This window comes from Myripristis murdjan, chromosome 13 (genome assembly GCF_902150065.1).
Source record: "Myripristis murdjan chromosome 13, fMyrMur1.1, whole genome shotgun sequence".
Classification (NCBI taxonomy): domain Eukaryota; kingdom Metazoa; phylum Chordata; class Actinopteri; order Holocentriformes; family Holocentridae; genus Myripristis; species Myripristis murdjan.
The window spans coordinates 40,514,116-40,520,718 of record NC_043992.1 but is presented as its reverse complement, the minus strand read 5'-3'; the positions used below and the strand labels follow the sequence as shown (position 1 = coordinate 40,520,718).

Sequence of the window (6,603 nt, the reverse complement as noted above, 5' to 3'; positions counted from 1 at the left end):
GAAGTGAATGACGGCCCATATCTGGCCCAGGTATATGAAAGCTGTGTTTGAACCATAACATAGCCAGACCTCTGCCACAGCTGGACCAACACCAAAAGATCATATGGCTTACAGCTGGGCCTCATACGGCACGCCTGTATGGCTGAGTTCTGGTAAAGCCTAATGGCTCTTATGTGGCCCACATGTGGCTCACAGGCCAAAAGCCAGATTTTACCCAGAAGCTAACCTAATTTACACCAAACCTTTTACCTGGCTCACTTTCGGAAGTGAATGATGGGCCACATCTGGCCCTAGGGTGTATTAGCTTTAACTGAACCATAACAAAACCAGACTTCTACCAGGAGTGAACTAAATATGGTCCTTATGTGGCCTTCATATCGTTGACAGAGTGACATTACTTGAAGTGAATGACAGGTCTGCTGGCACCAAATAACAATAATAATTTTAGTGCAATATGAGCAGTGATTAAGTCGCCCTGTATATGGATCACTTTAACCATCCATGATATGTATGAAAATGAAACACACAAGTTTTGCTTCAAAGTTTTATTTCACAAAATGTAGTGCAAACAAAAATGAACAGTACAAAAAATATGAACAGTATGTAACTATAAATGAACAGTTTAAATTGAGCTGAACTGTCAGCTCCAGCTCTTTTCTTTTCATTAGCAGTTTTTTCTCTCTTTTCTCCCACCATCTCTGTCACCAGCCAGATGAAGCCATGTCTGAGACTGAGGAAGTCACTGGGTTTCTTCTAACAGCACCTTCAGAATGCAGAACATTAGAAAGAGTAGTGTTATTGTAGCTTTTGATATAATGTAATGCACTGCAAATTTTCAAAAAGTTTTATATTTCATAAACTGTATGTATGACTTTCAGTTGAATCAGTCAGTCACTTGTCAGATGCATAGAGAGGGAGGAGACAGGCCAAGGAGTGTCACCTCTCACGTGACATAGAGTGCCTGTAGAGAGAGAGTGGCGACAACTCCGTTCACTGCAACGGTTCAGTTTTTTCACAGCAATGGCGGCGTACGGAGACCCTCGAAAGTTCCCGGAAGTTAGCACAAGCTAACCGCCACACAATGTATTCCAACGGAGCGGATTGTCGGAGCTACACTTTTTCAAGGTAAAATGTTTAAATAATCGTATTTCCATATCAATTGTGCATCGAAATCAAATTGACACGAGTAATTAAGTATGTTGACGGATTGTCACCGCTTTGATTAGTAGATTTAGAGAATATAAACCGATAAAAGTTTAGGCTAGCACACTGGATAATGATAGCAACACATGCCACAGGCTTATAAATGCAAATTCTGTTCTTAAATATAACTTCATCCAACGCTGTTGACAGCGTTGTTAATATGTAGGGAGAGCTATTGTACTTCTATTTAATTTTAATTTATTATTGAGGCTGCGGAATCATGGGCAAAGCACTCGATATGAAGATATTGATTCTGGACTGTGGGTCATAATGTGTCTTATTACCACCGCGTTGGATACACTTAACTCTATACAGGCCAATAATAACAGGTCATTTTACATAACTAGAAAGTGAGCTATTTTGTGGAATAGTGCAGTTGATAGCAGTTACCTACACTAGGTGCTGTGTGGTCAAGAAGCAGTGATGTGATTTTTTTTCTTGTCATTTTGTTGTTTTGTTTTGTTTTGTTTTGTTTTGTTTTGTTTTGTTTTGTTTTTTTGTTTGTTTGTTTTTTGCTTGAATCCGCAACCTCAGCCTTATAAATCTCCAGATGATTTTTTCTTTTCCTCCACAGCATGATGGAAGCTTGTTGGAGAGTGCCAGAGCTTCCTTCTCCAACACACCCACAGCGTTAGGAAGCTCCATGGCTTTTGTGTTATTTTCTCTGTTCTGTGTTCTGTTTTTAATTAAAAAATATTAAACTTCCCTATGGTGTAGTCTTTGAAAATGTGCAATGCATTGTTTGAATATGATTACCTCACATATTTTTTTTTGTTTTCACAATCAATTAAGGTGGTCATATTTCTCCTGCTGACTTTAGCCATCCATATTTTCCTCCTGTGCCTGTCTTTGGGGAAGCCATACATGCGCACGCCTTTCTCCGAGCGACTGGAGCATCCTCATGCAGCGGAGCATACCATGGTGAAGACTGTATTCAAGGACAGCAGAGACAACACATGGCTAGACATGCTGATCTATTAGAGTTCTATGCTGCTGTAACGGAATTCATTTTGTTATTAAGTGTATTTGGAAAAACAGAGTATGTGTGTGATTTATTATGTATAATATGTAGAGAGTAAGTTTGGGATAGTTATCAGTGATAGAAATCCATATATTTGCAATGAATTGAAATCAAAATTGTATTTATTTGCCATGGATTACCTGCAAGAACTCTATATTGTGAGTCCAGACTTGTGTAGTTATTTGGGAAATCATAGTCTGCCTCAGTCAAATTAAAAAAACAACAAAAAAAAAAACAACATAAAACTGAAAATATTTATATTTTATTGCTGTCAGCGACTGTACAGGTTTAGTGAAAGTAACAGACTTAAAAGTAATTCACACAAGGAGATATTGATAAGTAAGAGTAGTTAACAAAATGATAGGAGTCCATTTATTTGCTATGATTAGAAATCCAAATTTTATTTATTGGACATGGATTTCCAGACTTATTGTGTTGTCAGTTGGCAAATCAATGTTCGTCACCTGTTAGTCTGCCTCAGTCAAAACTGAGAGATAAAATGAGAAAATATTACGATTTACATTGCTGTAGATGACCATACAGGTTTATTAAATTTAACATAGTTCAAATCAATTAACACAACTATGAAAAAATATTGCACAGCAAAGCATTTATTGATCATGTTTTTGCCGATTATCGTATTATTCCTATTGCTTTCTATTGCCCGCCGAGCACTTCCTGGAACTTTTGGGGGCTACATAGACCACGTGATCGGCGAGCGTTTTGAGCATAGACATAGAAAGAGGCTAGATTGGCCCCTCCCCCTTTTTCCACGGCAGAGTTGGCGGCCATCTTGAAGCGGTCGACTGCCCAAACGCACAGAGTGGGACCACAGCATTGTAGATGGAAAATGCCTCAACATTGTGCAGCCTACGATTGTAAAAACCGGCGTACTGCACAATCCAGACAACAGGGAATTACCTTTCACAGGTAAGACACATGTTTAGTTTAATTTGGTCATTATAACTTACCCATAGACATCTATAACGGTACTACTAGCCCCAAAGTGACTGGAGTCTCCTCCGTAGGCTGATTGTGTTGTGTTCGCTCGCTTGCCAACAATCTAACTAGCTAAGGCTGAATCAAGTCTGTTTTAAAAAAAATAATCAGTAGAACTAGGCACTCAAATGAGCTACGTGTCTGACTTTATCACTGCGTGTGCTACGAGCTGAGGAAAACAGGCAATATTAGCTATTGGTTTGGGTTGGTTTGTGTGGAGCTAGCCAACAGGTTATGGTTTACTGTTAGCTAGCTAATTTTCTTGCTAACGTTACTTTTTCCACTCCCTGAAGGTTTCCCAAAGAGCAGAACCTTAGGAAGAAATGGGAGGTCGCCCTCAAAAGAAAAGATTTTAGAGCCACGGATGAGTCTGTGCTCTGTTGCTAACACTTCAAGCCAGAGGATTTCGACAGGACTGTCGGGCTTAGATCTGATGTCATACCATCCCAGCTCATCTCCAAACAGCAGGTGTGTCATTTAGGCTTTTTGTATTCTGTATATCGAATATGCTTATGACTATAATGTAAACACAAGGGCCTATTTGGCTTCATTCACATTGGCAATTTCAACCTGCCTTAGCCTGTTGTGAGTACCGTATTTCACCAATTAATCGCCCGGCCGCAAATAGCCGCCTGGTTCTTATAAACGCCTGGGGTCTGCACGCATTTTGCGTATTAAACGCCCACCCAAATAACCGCCGGGGCGATTATTTGCATTATATGTAGGTAACCCAAAGTAAGGCTATTCACCTTATTTTTTGCAGAAGTAAACAGTTAGCCGCACGATAACAGTGCGGCACCTCCGTTTTCTGTCAAAATAAGAGCGCTAGCTAACGTTAGAACAAAAGGGTGTACCGTAATATTAAACCGACAGACTGAAAATATGTTGGACAGTAGCTGTCATCACGATAATGACCTGGTACAAAAATAAATAAAGGCCTGCAGCGAATAGCCGCCTGGTTCTTTTAAACGCCCGGGGTCCAAGTCGATTTTGCATATTAAACGCCCGGGCGATTAATTGGTGAAATACGGTATCTGTACTTGATATATGTCCTAATCAGCTGTAAGCATCATGGCCTTGATCAATTGAAATCCTATCTCACTTGCTTTCTGACTCTCATTTTAGACATGTACACACCCACACTGCACACATGCACACTGCCTTCATGGAAACATGCTAGAATATGTGTCCCTGCCACAAACATTTTCATACTCATGGTGCTGGCAGTTGGATGCATAGATGAGATTAAGAATGACGGCCAGCCATAACCTATTCATCCCTTCTGCTAGGACCACACCTTTGCACTGCCCAGCTGTCCAGTGGCTCTAAAGAAGAGACTGATTCAGGCTACAGACAATGTGATCACACTGGAGCAGAAGAGTAATGCAAGGAAGCGTGAACTGAGGGCAAAGAGTCATATGAAGGATGTCCTCCAAGAGCTGAGGGAGAAAAACTTGATTAATGAAGGACTGTATGTTTGTTTGTTTTGTACAAAAATTTTCATAAAGGCTGAAGTGTTTCGACCATAGTTGTCAGTGTCTGTTTTGTGCTGTAATTAAAATGACATGTATGTAGGCATATACTGCAGGTTTTTCCCAGCATGTATTTGACACAGGGGGTCTACCTAAGAGTCTTCACCCACCACCTAAGCCAAATTAACATCTTAAGGCTTTTTAAGGGCATTTTAATTACTTTTAAGGACCAGGGACCACCTGAGCCCCCCAAAAAGCTAGGGAAAACCCTGTACTCAGTGTGCATTTTAAACAAATTCCCTCAAGCCGTTCCCACAGCATAGACTGTTTAATGTATATTTTGGGTCTAATGTTAATGCTTGACTTTCTGCTGAGCCATCATTTGAATAATAATGTGCGTGTGATCCTTGGTGGTCTGGCAGAGTGTTCATAGGTACAATAACTACATGAGAACCTCAGACGAAGAACCATTTTTTCACATGTTACATAATCATCAATATTACACTATTTAGATTATCACATTAATGTGTATATATTTACCTTGATAATTTGATATCAGAAAGAAAATGATCAAATGTGGCCCTCTGACAAAGAACTATACATGCATGTTTTCACATTTTAGATAATCATCAATATTTTCACATTTTAGATAATCATCAACATTACACTATTTAGACTAGTATGCCTATCGTGCATATATTTACCTTGAAAATTGATAGTGTCCTTATTCTACTGTCAAAATATATTTCTTACATAGGCCTAATCTTAATATATGGCCATGAGAAATTGAAACTGATAACAAATGGACTGACAGGCATCTTAAAATTCGCCATGTCTAATGATAAAGTGCTTTCTGATGGGCATCTGAGGGGAAAAAACATGCTTCTAGCGAGAATTCAGCCCGGGTCTATAAATAATAAGTCTTGTGTGATAACAACTATACCACTACAACTTCAAAATATTCAAGGGAAATAGCTATTTATTTCCGAAAGCTTGTATTGGTAATGCACAGTGAATCGCGGGGTTGACCGCTTCAAGATGGAGCCGCCGTCGGACGTCAGTCTACTGGGATTCCACCGGAAGGCGTCCAGTCCATAGATATCTATAATAAAGGCTAGATGTCTCGTGGCCGCTGCCGGCCAATGGAGTCGCACGTCCGCACATGGCGGCCATCTTGCCACAGTCAGCTCGCTCACCCATAACATTGTGTGGTAGTGGTGCATGTACTTTTAAATAACCATAACTTGCTCAATTTTCTACAGATTTTCAAACGGTGTGGTTTGTTATAAACGTCAGAGATGTAGCTATAACACTGTATTTAATTAATAATTTTGTTACACTTCCAGTCAAACACCCAGAATTGTAGCCACGTTAATAATGTTTGTAAGAAACCAAACCGTTTGTAAATCCGTCAAGATTTCAGCGAGATAAGAGCATTTACGTTTGTGCAGATCACTCACCTTCCGTCTGTTACCATAGATTCTGCCAGAGAGCTTGCCTGTGGTAAGATGGCCGCCCGGTGATGACGTTACAGACTCCACCGTAAGACATCTAGCCTTTATTATAGATATCTATGGTCCAGTCTACCTATGTATGTCTGTGGTTTTGAGCTTCCGGTGGCGCCACTCTCTCTCTACAGGCACTCTAACGTGACACTGGTTGCATCACTACAGAAAAGTACTGTGATTGGTTCGTTGCGGCCAGGGGATTGTGGGATTTGTAGTTCTTGAAAGACCACACTTAAGCTAGGTTACTCGCTAAACCAGTCTCCCGGTCCGCACACACACTTTTGAGGGCAAAGGCGAGTGAAATGTTTGCACTAAGAGAAGCACATAGAAACTGTGAAAGATGGCCACTCGACCATATATTCATGTTGGTGGACGGGCAGAGGCGCCGCGCATAGATCTC

At 40.4% G+C, this 6,603-nt stretch overlaps 1 long non-coding RNA gene across 1 annotated transcript; it reads left to right on the top strand.

The window, feature by feature from the left end:
• Positions 1–2,960: 2,960 nt before the first annotated feature.
• LOC115369973 (uncharacterized) lies at positions 2,961–4,600 on the top strand. The gene is made up of 3 exons (XR_003929209.1): positions 2,961–3,154; positions 3,517–3,691; positions 4,513–4,600. It is a non-coding gene; the product is annotated as an uncharacterized LOC115369973 (long non-coding RNA).
• Positions 4,601–6,603: the final 2,003 nt, after the last annotated feature.